General features: G+C 52.0%; 1 non-coding gene across 1 annotated transcript; it reads left to right on the forward strand.

Annotated features, from left to right (window-relative positions):
- The first annotated feature begins 3518 nt into the window (after positions 1-3518).
- Positions 3519-3646, forward strand: LOC130383371 (small nucleolar RNA ACA64). The gene has a single exon (XR_008895810.1). It is a non-coding gene; the product is annotated as a small nucleolar RNA ACA64 (small nucleolar RNA).
- Positions 3647-14452: the final 10806 nt, after the last annotated feature.

Raw genomic sequence — 14452 nt, forward strand, 5'->3', positions numbered from 1 at the left:
GCGGAATGTGAAAGTCCTTTCTGTTTTCAGTGAAAACACACGCAGGCCATGGAGATTAATCCCATAAAGATGTTCTCGTGCTCCAAAACTCCCCAGCTTCCCCAAGTCTTCAGTTACAACACAAGCATGTTTCCCCCTGCTGAGAGCCAGCCCTTCTCCTTTGAAACTGTTTGCTGTTAGAGAGTCACTTGAATGCTCGGTATAAAGACAGTCCTTCTCACAGTACCATGGTGCACCTATTGGACAAAGTATTACCAAATACCTATTGGACAGAGTATCACAAAATACCCACCAGAACAGCGGATTTAGCGGACGACATCGAATGACTGAAGAAGTTAAAGCAAAGGTGGTTCTGGGATTGCATCACCAGTCCAGAGAAGGCGGGCTTACCATTCCAACCAATGGTAAAAAAACTTTTTTGGTTTGATCTACTTTGACAGTTGGTGTTGGAAAGTCGATACCCCAACTGCAGCATGCCAGTCAGGTCCTGAACTACCGAAATAAAAACCTGATCAACCAAAGTTTCATCCCCTGCTAATCTGCCCCTTTTTTCTCTCTAAAATGACCCAGTGAAGAAGCACTCTGCCCTCTGTATGTCGTTTCCCTTCGTCTCTATACTACATCAGGGCTTAAAGACATTACGAGTACATCGACATTCAGGGCATTTAGCAGTCGCTTTCATCCAAAGCGACTTACAATAAGTACATTTGTCAGAAGAAGAGAAACAACAATATATCGCTGTCGGTACAGTAAGGATGTTCATAGAACCAATTGCCAAGTAATAACAATCGCTAGGTTAACCCATTCCCCGTAAACAAATACTATTAGTACTATAAGTACTAGTAGTACTTTTACTAATAGTATTACTAGTATACAAGTACTATAAGTACTTTTTTTAAGTCTATAAAGCTCAAAGGGGATTGATGACGTTAGAGGACCAGACGAGTTTAGTCGTAGATACCGTTGATAATATCAGAATATGGTTCAATACAGATACTGCCGCTCCCCCCTGGCTGACCCCAGTACCCCCAGCACCCCAGTACCCCTGGACCCCCATCCCCTCAGACCCTCAGCTCAGCCCTGGACCCTCAGCACCCTCAACCAGGACCTTCAGACCCCCGAGGTCTGAGGGGGTCTGAGGGTTCTGAGCTGACGCCAGGGGCGCCCAGCCTTAGCTCGGGGGGGGGGGCGCCGCCACGTAGCCACACCGAGCTAGCACCAGCCCAGCGGGCCGTCACATCACACACACCTCCGCCTGTTACACCCCTGATCCCACGTCAACGGTGGGCCGGCGCCTCAAAGACCACCGCCCAGCGAGTAAGACCCCGGGCTTTGGTCCGTCACTTTCATTTCCTCCCAACGAGCAGAAAAGAGACGCCAGCCTCCAGGACTCAGAGGGGGGGGGGGTTTGGCTCAGAGGCCTGGACGCGCAGCCCAGGCCGGTCCCACACCCGGCCTGGCGGTCCCAGTGCTGCAGGGTTCACGGCCGGAGGAGCATCTGGTTGTGTTTAGGCGTGGCGTTTTGGACGCTGGGCCCCAGGGTTGGGTCGCGTAACGCGGGGCTGCGTCCTCAGCGCTGGGAGCGGGAGACGGCTACTTTAGCGCCGTCATGTCCGCCATGAGCCCCCCGTCACCAAACACAAGGTCGAAACCGATTTTATCTGGTTTTATCCGGCAGAAATCTCCCCCATCCACCCCCCCCCCCCCCTCCCTTCCTCCGCTGCGGTGGTTGTGCTCGTTCACAGACAGGTGGTTTCATTCCACATTTAGACGGTGAATTGCGTCACTGACCGAACCAAAGTGAGGCGCTGGACTGCGAAGCGTTGGACAGAACAGCCCTTTGTCTGGGAGGAGGTCAGCGTTGGAGGCGGCGTTACACAACACATTTCCAGCCTCCCTGAAGCGTGTTGTGGACAAAGCGTGGCTGACAGAGAGAGGAGTCCACACGAACGCCACAGAGAGAGTCGTATCGAGGGAAATTATTGACTTTAGGAAAGTAATAGTAGTGTGAAAATAATGATGTTCAGGTCGCGATCGTGGATGGTTGCACACCTGCCCCTCAGCCAATCTCAGCACCCAGCAACCACTAACCACGCCCCCTTGAGACGGATCTGTGTTCCAGCCCCTACAGGCTCTGTGTTCCAGTCCCTAGAGGCCAACACGATCCCCTGAGACAGGCCTGTGTTCCGGCCCCTACAGGCTCTGTGTTCCAGTCCCTAGAGGCCAACACGATCCCCTGAGACAGGCCTGTGTTCCGGCCCTTACAGGCTCTGTGTTTCCGGCCCCTTGAGATGGCTCTGGGTTCAAGTCCCTACAGGCTCTGTGTTCCGGCCCCTACAGGCCAACACGCACCCTGCAGACTCAGCAGCCCTCAGCAGCCTTCCTGGCTCCATGTTATCACGGCCCGCTATCTCCTCACCAATCTGGAGGAAGTCTGGGACCCGGCCATGCCAAGCCTGCAGCCTCGGTGCGGGACCTGCAGCTGGTGGCCGGTGTGGTGAACCTATCTCCAGCCTCCAGCCGGCCCCGGGCGACCCAGGGGCCTCTCTGGGTCCCGCTGGAGATAGCCACGGCCCGGGAGCATTGTTTGCAGGACCCAGGGGCCGAGCAGAAGGCCTTGGTGCCAGACTGGCTGGAGCAAGACAAAACACAGCGACCTAGAATAGTATCGTAACCCACTGCACACTCAAAACAATCACACGCACGCACGCACAGACGCACACACACACACAGACACACGAGCGTACATGAGCACGCACACACACACACACACACACACCCACAGAGACGCACACACATATAAACGTACACACACACGTACGAGAACACAGACGCTGGCACACACGCACACACACCCGCACACACACATATGAGTGTACATGAGCATGCACACACACACACACACACACACACACAAAAACAGAGAGATGCACACACGCACGCACACACACAGTGATGCACACACACACACACACACAAACACAGAGATGCACACACACACACACACACACACAAACACAGAGATGCACACACACACACACACACACACACACACACACAGAGACGCACGCACGCACACACACACAGAGTCGCACACACACACACACACACACACACACACACACACACACACACACACACACACACACACACACACACACACACACACACACACACACACACACACACACACACACACACACAAACTCTTGGCTGCAGAAAGGGGATAGTGGCTGAAAAGAGGACTTGTACTGAATTCCCTCTGTGCCACTTGGACATCATGCTGGGGTCACACACACAGAGTCCACCAGTGGTGTGGACGATCAGCCCTGTGTGTCCGTTGACACAGACAGCTGTTGCTGCATGTTGTAAACGTGTGTCATGAGCGGGCATGTGATCATCGACATGCAAATCTCTCGGCAGTGATGCAGAAGACTGAGCATTTGAATACCACCAGACATACCGAGTTGTAGCTGCGGTCAAAGACGAGTGTGTTCTGTGGCCCGGGCTGAAGTGGCCCGGGCTGAAAACCGCCTCTGCTCCTTCAGTGAGCAGAGGGGAGATACCTGGGCCTAACAGAACTCTGGTGCATTATGCTTATCACACACAGTCTTCCAGTGTGATAAAACCCATGTACCCTACATGAACCGCAAGGGTCATCTTGTGTGTGTCAGGGCGGGGGTGATGGATCACTATAAGAATATCACACATGTTCATTTGGATAAACGTGTGTGTTTGTCACACACTGTTGTAAAAGTATTGACCTATTGAACATTGGTCATAATGGTAAATGGAATGCATTTACATATCGCTTTTATCAAAAGTGCCTTACATTCATCCACACATGCACAAATTCACACATCGACGGCGGAGTTCACCACGCAAGGTGACAGCCAGCTCGTCAGGAGCAGTTAGGGTGAGCCGTCTTGCTCAGGGACACCTCGGCACTCGGCTAGGAGGAGCCGGGGTCACGAGAGGGTTTGAGCCCCCTGACTTCAGCGGTCTCAGGTTGAACGTGTGATGCATTACGTGGGCTGGGGGAGCCTTCAGGCTGTTCCTGTGATTAAGGGATATACGAAGGGGATCTCTTTGGGTGCATCCGAATACTAAGTATAGACTATTTCTGTGCAGCGTCTACTACTTGACCGTTAATGCAGTACGTTCTACTGCTCTGCGTAGAACGCCTCCGAACGCTTCCGTACACCACCGAAACGCCACCGGATGTTTGGAGATGACGTATTTCCCCTCCGGCAAAATTAAGGTCACCTGCGATAATTTACAGATCTTTTATCTTTTTTTCACCGCAGCGTTCCTCTTCTTCGGTTACCAGACTCCGGCTGAATTGTGGGATAGCGTAGTGACCTACCGTTGTATACTGTGGCGGTAGTACGCATTCGGAAACTTTTTGCCTACTACACAATGCGTACTGAGCATTCAGACTCACTATATTTGTGACGTACTACAAAATGCCTATAGCAGTCAAGTATGAGTATTCGGCTGCAGCCTTTGTGTTTTATTACACTGCAACCTTGTTGGGACATTAAAAGCTTAGCTGCAGGAACATGCATTATTCTAAATACTTTAATAAATACATTACACACAATTGACTGTCCTCAGTAAATAGTTTTTCTATGATTTGTAGGAATGGCCGATGCATGACCTCAGAGCTGTCTGGTGTTGTGTTTTAAAGTCACTGAAACGGGGGGAGGTTTCAAACAGATCGCTACACATCGCACGCGTGTGTGCAGCACTCAGGCGTTATCGGATTACGGCCTCTCAGGCCCACCGCACCGTTCTTCTCTGCAGGACTTGAAAGCGTTTCGTCAGCACTTACAAACCACAGCGGTGTTAGAAAAAACTAAATCCCCAGACGAGTTTTGCAGATGAGACCCAGAGGCGTTTGGGTAGACCACTGCAAGGTGGAGGTGTATGGGGCAGGAGGTGGTGGGGGTGGTTGAGGGGGAGGTGGTGGGGTTGGAGGTGGTTAGGGTGGAGGTGGATGGGGACGGGCGTGGAGGTGGTGGGGGTGGGGGAGGAGTTGGAGGGGGGTGAGAGTGGGAGGGGGTGAGCTTGGGTGGGAGGTGGTGGGGGTGGGGGTGGTGTTTGAGGTTGTGTTGGGGGTTGTCAGGCCTGCACAGATACTTGGGGTGGTGGTGACGTAGGTCTGTGGTCCATGCGTACGTCTTTGTGGTGTAATAAGAGGCGATTTTGGATCAACTTTCTGACTTAACGCCTGATGTATTTGTGGTTTGTAACAAAACCGTTTACAACCACCTCAGTGTGGGAGCTGTGTCTGTCTCTGTGTGTTGATTCGCTTGTGTTGTGTGTGTGAGTATGTTTGTCTGAATGTGTGTGTGTGTGTGTGTGTGTGTGTGTGTGTGTGTGTGTTGTTTCGCTTGTGTTGTGTTTGTGAGTATGTTTGTCTGAATGTGTGTGTGTATGTTTGTCTGAATGTGTGTGTGTGTGTGTGTGTGTGTGTGTGTGTGTGTGTGTGTGTGTGTGTGTGTGTGTGTGTGTGTGTGTGTGTGTGTGTGTGTGTGTGTGTGTGTGTGTGTGTGTGTGTGTGTGTGTGTGTGTGTGTGTGTGTGTGTGCACAAGCACAAATTTGCTGGTGTGCACATATATGTGTCTGTGTCTCTATATGCGTCTGTCTCTGCATGCCTGTGTGTGTGTGTGTGTCTATTCCTCTGAACTTGTGAGCGTGGAAAATACTAAACACAACCAGCAGGTCTGGTCTGCAGCCCCCTCGATGGGGGGGGCTGGTCCTCCCAGGTGGGGCTTCCCATCTCCATAATCAACCCACTTAAGACCACCACTGCCAACCATGCAGGAACAGATACCACACAAGTCAAGCACACACACACACACACACACACACACACACACACACACACACACACACACACACACACACACACACACACACACACACACACACACACACACACACACACACACACACACACACACACACACACTGACTAAGCTGCCAGCGATCATAAAGCTCTTCTCCACGACCAAGAGCCGCCGTTAAGGGGCAACAAGCCCTCAACAACCAGTCCACAGTGACCCAGGTCCAGGGTGAGGTCCTAACCCTGACCCTAACCCTTAACCAGCCAACAGTGACCCAGGGCCAGGGTGGGGTCCTAACCCTGACCCTAACCCTAACCCTTAACCAGTCCACAGTGACCCAGGGCCAGGGTGGGGTCCTAACCCTGACCCTAACCCTAACCCTTAACCAGCCAACAGTGACCCAGGGCCAGGGTGGGGTCCTAACCCTGACCCTAACCCTAACCCTTAACCAGTCCACAGTGACCCAGGGCCAGGGTGGGGTCCTAACCCTGACCCTAACCCTTAACCAGCCCACAGTGACCCAGGGCCAGGGTGGGGTCCTAACCCTGACCCCAACCCTAACCCTTAACCAGCCCAGTGACCCAGGGCCAGGGTGGGGTCCTAACCCTGACCCTAACCCTGACCCTTAACCAGCCCACAGTGACCAAGGGCCAGGTTGGGGTCCTAACCCTGACCCTAACCCTGACCCTTAACCAGCCCACAGTGACCAAGGGCCAGGGTGGGGTCCTAACCCTGACCCTAACCCCGACCCTAACCTTGTCCTTAACCATAACCCTCAACAACCAGTCCACAGTGACCCAGGGGGGACCTAACCCCAACCCTAACTCCAACCCAACCCTAACCCTCAACAACCAGTCCACGGTGACCCAGCCCCCCCCCTCGTCCGTCCCCCCCCCCCCCCCACGCGGCACGGTTGGATGAGGGAGGAGATCTGGGGGCTGCGTTTGAACGTAGCGGATAAAGCGCTGAGCGCGGCGTAGGCTGCTAATGGAGGAGAGACCAAAGTCATTAGGGAGTTGATCAGCGGGGGCGGGGTTAATGAACCCACGGTTACTGAGACGGAGTGCCATCAGGCGGACGCAGCGCGTCCCATTGATAACGTTGGTTTGTGATCGTGCCCGGTTCCAGCTCGTCTGCATATCTACGCACCCGGGGGTGCGTAGATATGCAGACGAGCTGGAGGGTTCGTGACGCGATCACACCCACGGCCCGGAAGTCGCTGGCTCGTTAGTTAATGGTCTTCACCTGTGTAACGTGTAGGCAGGTTACTCCGTTTCTGTGTTCAGGGTTATCCTGCATTCTTCACACATTTTAACTTCTTTATATATGTCCGCAATTCACAATAAATGTACATAAGGACATTAATGTTACAGATACAAAACATTGCTCAGGCATGATCCAGCAATGTGTGTCTGATGACAGTTGTAACAGCAGATTAGGAACACACACAACACCTCCGCCTCCAAAAGTGGCGACTTCCAATAATAGAGGATATTGAGCAGTATTCGGCAAGTTGTTTGGGCCTTGCTTTTGTCAGGCCAACTATCCTGAGACCCCCCCCACACACACACACACACACACACACACACACACACACACACACACACACACACACACACACACACACACACACACACACACACACACACACACACACACACACACACACACACACACACACACACACACACACCAAACCCCTACCTGCTGTCTTTTTTTACAATTTTGGTCTGATTTCGCCGTCAGAGGTTAAAAGCGCCTGCTCCATTACTAAACGTTGTGAGTCATAGGATACACTGAGTTCCCCAATGACTGCTCACCCAATGACAGGTGAGCGCGTGATCACACCTCGGTGCGAGAGGTGAGCGAGCCGAGCAGAATGTGCCGGGCGGCGGGTCTGGTCTCGTCCCGTGTTGACATACGCCGGAGCGAAGGGGATTATCCCTCGCCGAGGACGGCGGGCCAATCAGAAGCTCCGCTGGGCGGATGAGTCATGATCAGTCGCTACAGATAAGATATGATCCCTGCTTTGAATACCTTCATCACGTTCCCAGGAAGAGGAAGCTGTGTCATCAAGGGCCATGCATGGGGGGGTGGTTTGGAAAGAAAAATAGCACATTCTCCTAGTGTCTGTGCTGTCTCCTAGGGTTTGGGCTGTCTCCTAGTGTTGTTCCTGTCTCCTAGTGTCTGTGCTGTCTCCTAGTGTCTGTGCTGTCTCCTAGTGTCTGCGCCGTCTCCTAGCGATGGTGCCGTCTCCTAATGTTGTTCCTGTCTCCTAGTGTTGCTCCTGTCTCCTAGTGTCTGTGCTGTCTCCTAGTGTTGTTCCTGTCTCCTAGTGTTGTTCCTGTCTCCTAGTGTTGTTCCTGTCTCCTAGTGTTGTTCCTGTCTCCTAGTGTTGTTCCTGTCTCCTAGTGTTGTTCCTGTCTCCTAGTGTTGTTCCTGTCTCCTAGTGTTGTTCCTGTCTCCTCGTATTGCTGTCTCCTAGTGTTGTTCCTGTCTCCTAGTGTTGGTGCTGTCTCCTAGTGTTGTTCCTGTCTCCTAGTGTCTGTGCTGTCTCCTAGTGTTGTTCCTGTCTCCTAGTGTTGTTCCTGTCTCCTAGTGTTGCTCCTGTCTCCTAGTGTTGTTCCTGTCTCCTAGTATTCCTGTCTCCTAGCGTTGGTGCTGTGTCCTAGTGTTGCTCCTGTCTCCTAGTGTTGTTCCTGTCTCCTAGCGTTGGTTCTGTGTCCGAGTGTTGTTCCTGTCTCCTAGTGTTGTTCCTGTCTCCTAGTGTTCTTCCTGTCTCCTAGTGTTCTTCCTGTCTCCTAGTATTCCTGTCTCCTATTGTTGTTCCTGTCTCCTAGCGTTGGTTCTGTGTCCTAGTGTTGGTTCTGTCTCCTAGTGTTGGTTCTGTCTCCTAGCGTTGGTTCTGTGTCCTAGTGTTGTTCCTGTCTCCTAGTGTTGGTTCTTTCTCCTAGTGTTGTTCCTGTCTCCTAGTGTTGTTCCTGTCTCCTAGTGTTGGTTCTGTCTCCTAGCGTTGGTGCTGTGTCCTAGTGTTTAGGCTGTCTCCTAGTATTGCCGTCTCCTAGCGTTGGTTCTGTCTCCTAGTGTTGGTTCTGTCTCCTAGCGTTGGTGCTGTGTCCTAGTGTTTAGGCTGTCTCCTAGCGTTGGTTCTGTCTCCTAGCGTTGGTTCTGTGTCCTAGTGTTTGGGCTGGGTCTCCTGCTGGCAGCAGACAGCCTCCCCACCCATCAGATCATCAGTCACAGCGCTGCTCATTAGATCCCAAGCAGAATCACAACGGCCCCGTTTGGTACTTCATGGCTGAGCAAGAGCCTGGAAGTTTCCACTCAGAAGTTACGGATTGTGGTAATCAGGGAGGTACACTCTTTCCTAGGCCCGGCAGTATCAAACGACGGTATTAGGTTCTTTATAGCGGTTTACAGAGGGAATTTATTAACCATTCACAATGCGGGTGGTTATATATTCAGAGCCACATGCAGCGCATTTTAGTTACAGGCCATTGAGAACCAGGGAGGTGTTGGGTGCCTTGCTTCCTGGTTCCTGCTTCCTCTCTTCCTGGGGTTCCAGCCCAGGAAGAGAAGGGATGGTGTAGTGTTGGGGTTTTCCTACAGTTTTGTGTGTGCTTCTGTTGGTGTCCAACAGTGTGAACGGGAAAGATGGTGGTGTAAAGATCAGCTCGGTTACCGCTAGTTAACGTAAAAGCAATCTTCTCAAACCATTAGCGCTGGCGGGGTGATCCCTGCAGGCGCCCAGTGACAATCAAGTCCATTAAACAGAGAGCTTTTCCGCTGGGAGGTTAATGGAAAGTGAAATTACCATTTGACCTCAATAAAGTTAACAATTCCAACAGGGGGAATGAGGAAGAAAAGTCTGTCTGTTCTCAGCGCCGACTGCATATTTGTCACGCTTAATAATTCTTCCGGCCTTTGGATATCACTTTACACTACAACCGGTTGGAATTGACGGACGACAAAACAAAATCCAAGCCAAGCCTGCCTTCTCTCCCGTTCGGATAGCCTGCACTCCATCAGACTGTGACTCTGGGACGACGTGTAGCACAGAGCAACAGCTTTTACAGGAACTCACCATAATCCGATAATAAACGTCCCTCTCTCTTAAAGAAGAATGTTCTCTGGTCGGTGCTGGGAATGTGCGGAGGCACCGAAACAGAAACACAGGGCCTTTGTGGGGGGGGGGGGGGGGAAATGGGTGGCAGACGGTGCCAATGCATCACGATGATTCAGCGCACCGACCTCCCCTGCCCTCGGACACGCAGAGCCACGGTAGCCCTCGGAGCAGAGGGTGAACCAGCCCTGCGGGGATGATTGGTGTGGAGCCGTGTGCGGTTCAGCCTCCGTGACCGGAGGGAGATCGCTTCTGACACGAGCCAGAAGAACTCGCTGTCCAACCCCGGGTGACCACGGCTCTCGTGGGTCCATGGCTCCGGTTCACCTAGCCGACATCGTGGTTCCTTCCTGGTTCCGAGGCGCTCGCACGTTTGGTCCGTTGACGAGGGAGGTTCCATCGCTGGAACGTCCAGGGAATGATGAACGATGGGATGGATATCGTTTACATTTAGGAAATTTAGAACACGCTTTTATCCAAAGCGACTTACAATGAGTGAATTTGTCAGAAGGAAGAGAAACAATCTATATCGCTGTCGGCACAGTAAGGATGTTCATAGCACCAAGTGCCAGGTACTATTCATCCTTAGGTTAACCCACTCCCCGTACACAACAGAGATAGCTAGGTTCAGATGCTAAACAAGGCTAAGTGCTATTTTTAGGTGCAAGGACGTACAACATACAATGAGTGCATGCATTTAGTGCCAGGACATACAACATACAATAAGTGCGTACATTGAGTGCCAGGCCGTACAACATACAATAAGTGCGTAAGAGGGTTGTGGGGAAAAGGGGGGAGACTTGGCAGAGTCCAGGTGAACTCTGAAGCGAAGTGAAGTGTCTTTTGCGGAAGCTAGTGAGCGGCTCTGCGGTCCTGAAATCGGCAGGGAGCCGACAATGAACGCATATGAATAAAGTAAACTTTATTCATAAAGCCCTTTGTTACATTCACATTCTCAAAGTGCTTCCCAGGCCGGGTTGGAAAAGTTCCCCTGAAAAACCCATTTGGAGAAAGAAATGGAACCTTGAGGATTGGAATTGGCTCCGAGTGGGAGGGAGTGTTAGCTTAGCCTGTATGAGTCAGCGCTTTTGCCTTCACGGTGGCCCAATGGTTAGCATCGTAGCCTCGTGGTATGAGGCTACACGGCTCAAATGTTGCTTGTATGCAGATGATCTTCTGCCACCGGATCAAATTAATCCTAATTCATGTTCTAGTAAATCCCCAGAGGAACTCCATGTTCTTTGGGTTTTTTATTTATCCACTAGCGTTAATGTTGGCTAATGGATAAGCTGTTAGCTAACAGTAATGGATCTTGTTTATTGCACTTGGGTTAAATTGGGAAATTGGATGACATAAACCCCTACGATAACCACTCCTGTGGGATTCCAACTCCAGGCACGTCATCAAAGCTGAGCCTCTTTGACTCTCCTCTTCTTCCTGTAGCCTTCAGAGGTAATTCTGGAATTTCCCTGAGCCCCATCGGGATGCAATGGTGGGAAATGTCTCAACTGGTTGGATCATGAGAAGCTTTGGAATTATAACAAACTACATAATGAGAGAGAGCCAGAGAGAATGAGACACCGAGCCAGAGAGAGATCGAGAGAGAGAGACAGAGAGAGATAGAGAGACAGAGATACATAGAGAGAGAGAGAGATACACAGAGAGAGAGAGATACACAGAGAGAGAGAGAGAGAGAGAGAGAGAGAGAGAGAGAGAGAGAGAGAGAGAGAGAGAGAGAAACAGAGAGAGAGAGAGCGAGAGAAACAGAGAGAGAGAGACAGAGAGAGAGATACAGAGACAGAGACAGAGAGCGAGAGCGAGAGCGAGAGCGAGAGCGAGAGCGAGAGCGAGAGCGAGAGCGAGAGCGAGAGAGAGAGCGAGAGCGAGAGAGAGAGCGAGAGCGAGAGAGAGAGAGAGAGAGGCAAAGTAGGCTGGTTGAGATGGTGGCAAAGATAATTGAGAAGGCAAAGATAGGGAAATGAAGAGGAACGATAACGCAAAAGCTTAAAAAAATGAAGGAATCAATATAATACAAATCATACATGTTTCGGTCCATGCCCGATGCCTTTCAAAGGCCCTTTTTGTTCCACAACGGACAAAGCAGTGAGAAAGGCCATTAGTGAGAGACAGCACATGACCAGGGGCCCACTCACTGGTAGGTCATCCCCAGCGGCAGGGAGATGACATCATCTTGTGGTGACGTAACGCACCAGGCAGGGACCCCCAGCGGGTCAGATGGTAAACACAGACTCCTTCACAATCCCCTTTATGAAACCCATTTACCTCACTTAAAAAGCCTTTCAATACTTTCAAACAAATTCAAAAAACCCTTTCTGGTCACTCGACCCATTTCGACCATCTCAGAACCCTTTCAACTCTCTCAAAACCCTTTCAACCAAACCCTTTCAACTCTCTCAAAACCCTTTCAACCACCCCAAACCTTCTCAACCACCTCAGAACCCGCTTAGCTTTCAACCATCTTAAAATGAGATACAACTTCGCCACTCTTCAGCTACAATGTAGGCCACTTACTTCTTCCTGCTACTACGTTCGGGCATCGAACCAAGGACCTTCTGTCCGGGAGTGGAACATTGTACCTTGGTACTGCCCGGGTCTCTGGGCCCCATGCTAGGCTATCTGCGATAGCATTAACCGACCGGGACGAATCTCTTATGGTGTTTGTCCCCGAGGCGAAGCGACAAGGGGCCCGCCCATGGAGGGGCCCGCTCCTCAAAGGGCCGCGTGGTAAATTGCCATGACAGCCAGGGTTATTTCAGTTAGCTGACGCACGCTGTCAGCCAAGGTGCCTTTGAGCAGGCCGTTGGAGCCGAGCCACCGTGCCCGTTTGAGGGTCACCGTTGGTTACGGGCATCAGTTAAGCGCCGCCGCGCAGTGTCAGAGTGATGTCATGATTTAAGCGATAAATCACGTGTGTGTGTGTGTGTGTGTGCGCGTGCGTGCGTGTGTTTGTGTGTGTGCGCTCCATGTCGTTGCATGGAATGTGATTGGACTAGAATGACCAGAGAACTAGAATGACCCTCCTTGTCTCATTCTCTCTCCCTTTTACTCCCCCTATCCCTCCCTGTCACTCCCCATCCCACTCTCTCCCCCTTCCACTCCCTCCACCCCGCCCTGTCACTCCCCATCTCACTCTCTCCCCCTTCCACTCCCTCTACCCCTCCCTGTCACTCCCCTTGTTTTTCTCCACCCCATTTCCCTCCCTCTCTCCCCCACTCTCTCTCTATTTTTCTGTCACCACTTTTTCCACCCCCTTCCCTCTGCTCTCCCTATTGAACTGTCCCCACTCTCCCACCTCAACCCTCCACTCTGCACGTGTGTGTGTGTGTGTGTGTGTGTGTGTGTGTGTGTGTGTGTGTGTGTGTGTGTTGCTGAATGCACTGTGAGTTAATCCCTTTAACAGTGGACCATCACAGTGGGCCTCCTCTCAGTCCTTGTTGGGTTCAAACTCTTCCATCCCCTCGCTATTTTTAGCCTCCTATTCCTTGTGGGGGGGGGGGGGGGGGGGGGGGGGGGGGGAGCGAGGTAGGATGCCTACGTAGCAGAGATCGATCCCTGGGGTAAGGTGTGATTTATAGGCGCTGTGATGCATTGCTGTTTCGCCGTAGACGCGCAAATCGCGCACGCGAATATCTCTCATCGAGATCTGCGTATTTCGTTCACATTTCGCAAACTTACCCATGCTTATTCGTTTTACATTTCCTTCTACACTTTTTTCCGATTTCTATTCAGGTACTACATGCTAGTATACCCATGACAGGCATGGGCATCTCCCAAGCAGATCAATCTCTCTGTGAAAACCCAACCAAACACAACCCAACAGGTCAACCGAGTTCCCCTGGTCCCCAAACCAAACTAAACCCTACAAGGCCCTCTGAGTTCCCCTGGTCCCCAAACCAAACCAAACTAAACCTCACCAGGTCACTGAGTTCCCCTGGTCCCCAAACCAAACCAAACTAAACCCCACCAGGTCACTGAGTTCCCCTGGTCCTCAACCCAAACTAAACCCCAGCAGGTCACTGAGTTCCCCTGGTCCTCAACCCAAACTAAACCCCACCAGGTCACTGAGTGCCCCTGGTCCCCAGCCCAAACTAAACCCCAGCAGGTCACCGAGTTCCCCTGGTCCCCAACCCAAACTAAACCCCACCAGGTCACTGAGTTCCCCTGGTCCCCAGCCCAAACTAAACCCCAGCAGGTCAGTGAGTTCCCCTGGTCCCCAACCCAAACTAAACCCCACCAGGTCACTGAGTGCCCCTGGTCCCCAGCCCAAACTAAACCCCAGCAGGTCACTGAGTTCCCCTGGTCCTCCAGCCCGCCCCCCCAGGATCCCAGACCAGGGATTAGAGCCCAGAGCGGAGCCACAACACGCTGCCGCTCTTATCTTCACCAAGGACAGGACAGGAAGTCCGTCCCTATCTGTGTTCCCCCTCCGTGGCATCTCTGACGTTTGCGGACCAA

The sequence above is a fragment of the Gadus chalcogrammus genome, chromosome 5 (genome assembly GCF_026213295.1).
Source record: "Gadus chalcogrammus isolate NIFS_2021 chromosome 5, NIFS_Gcha_1.0, whole genome shotgun sequence".
NCBI classification, from domain to species: domain Eukaryota; kingdom Metazoa; phylum Chordata; class Actinopteri; order Gadiformes; family Gadidae; genus Gadus; species Gadus chalcogrammus.